At 56.2% G+C, this 2,861-nt stretch overlaps 1 long non-coding RNA gene across 1 annotated transcript; it reads left to right on the top strand.

Moving 5' to 3' along the window:
- The first annotated feature begins 1,315 nt into the window (after positions 1-1,315).
- Positions 1,316-2,861, top strand: LOC147583874 (uncharacterized). Its single transcript, XR_015243478.1, has 2 exons — positions 1,316-1,593; positions 2,403-2,861. It is a non-coding gene; the product is annotated as an uncharacterized LOC147583874 (long non-coding RNA).

The following is a 2,861-nucleotide window of genomic DNA, read 5'->3' as shown; positions in this document are numbered from 1 at the left end:
CTTGGCTTGGGGGTGTCCCAAGACCTGCCTGTGTGTGTGTGCAAGTGTATGGATACGTTTACTTCTATTGTTGGTCTTATATATAAATGACATAATGCAATTATTTTTAAAGAGGGTTTTTTCTTTAGTGCTTATTTTTTTTTTAATTTTTTTTTCAATGTTTATTTATTTTTGGGACAGAGAGAGACAGAGCATGAACGGGGGAGGGGCAGAGAGAGAGGGAGACACAGAATCGGAAACAGGCTCCAGGCTCCGAGCCGTCAGCCCAGAGCCTGACACGGGGCTCGAACTCACGGACCGCGAGATCGTGACCTGGCTGAAGTCGGACGCTTAACCGACTGCGCCACCCAGGCGCCCCAGTGCTTATTTATTTTTGAGAGAGAGATTGAGAGACAGCGCGAGCAGGGGAGGGAGGGGCAGCGAGAGAGGGGGACGGAGGATCCGAAGCAGGCTCTGTGCTGACAGCCGAGAGCTCGAGGTGGGGCCCCAGCCCACGCGCTGTGAGATCACGACCTGAGCCGAAGTCGGGCACTTAACTGACTGAGCTGCCCAGGTGCCCCTATTTATGTATTAAAAAAAATTTTTTTAATGTTTATTTTTGAGAGAGAGAGAGAGAGAAAGAGAGCACTAGTGGAGGAGGCTCAGAGAGAAGGAGATGGAACCCGAAGCAGGCTCCAGGCTCCGAGCTGTCAGCACAGGGCCCGACACGGGGCTTGAACCCACGAACCGTGAGATTGTGACCTGAGCCGAAGTCGGATGCTCAACCGGCCGAGCCACCCAGGCGCCCCTGCAATTAGTTTTGAAAAGACCCACGACCTCCTCCCTCCATCCAGAACCAGCAGGATGGCATTCTTCCAAGGTGTCTCTGACCCCTCCTCTGATAACGACCCTAGAAAATATTAAGTCCCCTTGCTGGCACCTGCTATAACAGGGAACCACAGGCTGGGCGCCACAGGACAGCTGAGGCACATACCCTCTCACGTCTGGAGACCGCACGTCCACAGTCAAGGCGTCAGCAAGGCGAGGCTCCCTCCAAAGACCCCAGGGAAGGATGTGTTCCTGGCCTCTCTCCTCGCCTCCGGGAACCTCGGGGGCTCCCTGGCTTGCAGACCGACGGCCGTCTCCCTGCCTTCCCCCCGTGCAAGTCGGTCTCTGTGTCCAAAGGCCCCCTTCTTATGAGGACAGCGGTCATATTGGAGTAGGGGTCCACCCGACTCCAGGATGACCTCACGGTCACTTCACTAAGGACATCTTCTTCAATACCCGTATTTCCCAGGAAGGTCACGTTCTGGGGTACTGGAGATTAGGACTTGGCCATGGTGCGTGCGTGCGCAAAAACACCTCCACCTACCCAGCTAGCTAGCTCTCCCCTGTTGTGTTTACCAGCGACCTGAGTAAAGGTGCTGACGTGCCGAAGGCTAGTGATCGGCCATTCGGGAGACGCGTCTGGAAGAACAGAGAGAGATCTGGATCCAGGGTAGACGACGCAAAACAGCCAAATAAACAGAAGGTCTCCTGGGAGGGCCGTAAAGGTCTGGGCGCGTTCTCAAAAGCCAGCTGAGCAAACGGAGACGAGATGTTCAGTCTGGGCAGGTGAGAAAGTTCTGGAGATGGGTGGTGGGCATGGCTACATCAGTGTGGGAGTATCTGATGCCGCTGAGCTGCACCCTGAGAAAAGGTTGAAAGTGGTGGGGTGCCTGGGGGGGCTCAGTCGGCTGGGCGTCCGACTTCGGCTCAGGTCGTGATCTCACGGTTCGTGGGTTCCAGCCCCGCGTCGGGCTCTGCGCTGACAGCTCGGAGCCTGGAGCCTGCTTCGGACTCCGTGTCTCCCCCTCTCACTAAGCCTCCCCTGCTTGTGCTCTGTCTCTGCCTCTCTCTCAAAAATAAATCAACGTTAAAATAAAAAAAAAGAAACTCAAAACCAATAGCATAGCTGGGCTTCTGAAAAAGCTAATGTGATTTCAGGTCATAATATTGGAGGTCTAGTGCTCAGCCCAAGGGAGGTGGTGGTCTCACCAAACCATTCGGGGACAAGACCAAGATGGGGAAGGGAGATAGGAAGCCACGTCCCACAAGGAAAGACAGACAGACTGACAGCCAGGCCTACCTCACCGGGGGTTCTCTGTGGGGCTGACCTGCGGAGGACAGAATTGATTCTGGGGTGGACCAGAGGGAGGGATGACAGACCAGCTCGTGTCCCATCTGAGCCTCCGCCCGCTGCCTGGCCTGGCCAGCCGCGCTGGGTCTGGTCCGCTCACGGTCCGCTCTGGCCCCAGGCAGGCAGATGAGTTCCACAGTTCTGATTCCATCTAGCTCCAAAGCGCCCAACAGGGTTGCTGAGGCCTGAGTCAGAGAATCCAGAGCAAAGTTCGGTTCCTAAAATGATGTTGGTGTTTGTACAGCCGTGTTCACAGTGGCCAAAAGATGCAGGCAACCCGAGTGTCTGTTGATGGATGAGGGAAGAACACAGTGCGGTCCAGCCACACGCTGGAATATTCCTCAGCGCAGAAAGTAAGGATGTCCGGCCGCCTGCCACCGCGTGGACGGACCCGGAGGCCACTGGGCGCAGGGACAGGAGCCAGACACAGAAGGATACGTCCCGCGTGACCCCACGCACGGGGGTCCCCAGAGGAGTCCCGTCCACCGAGTCAGAGAGTGGATGGTGGGAGCCAGGGGTGGGGAGGCCGTGCTTCATGGGGGCAGGGTCTCAGTCTGGGGAGATGGAAGGTTCTGGAGACGGATGGCGGGGGCGGCTGCACGACAGTGAGTGCCCTTGATGCCCCTGAGCTGTGCGCTTGGAGATGGTGACGATGGTGACGTACATAGATTTTACACAATAAAAATATCAGAGTTCGGTGCTC

This window comes from Puma concolor, chromosome A2, assembly GCF_028749965.1.
Source record: "Puma concolor isolate L17-30 chromosome A2, mPumCon1.1.hap2, whole genome shotgun sequence".
In the NCBI taxonomy this organism is placed as follows: domain Eukaryota; kingdom Metazoa; phylum Chordata; class Mammalia; order Carnivora; family Felidae; genus Puma; species Puma concolor.
The sequence above is the reverse complement of the archived record's forward strand: the minus strand, read 5'-3'. Positions and strand labels throughout refer to the sequence as shown.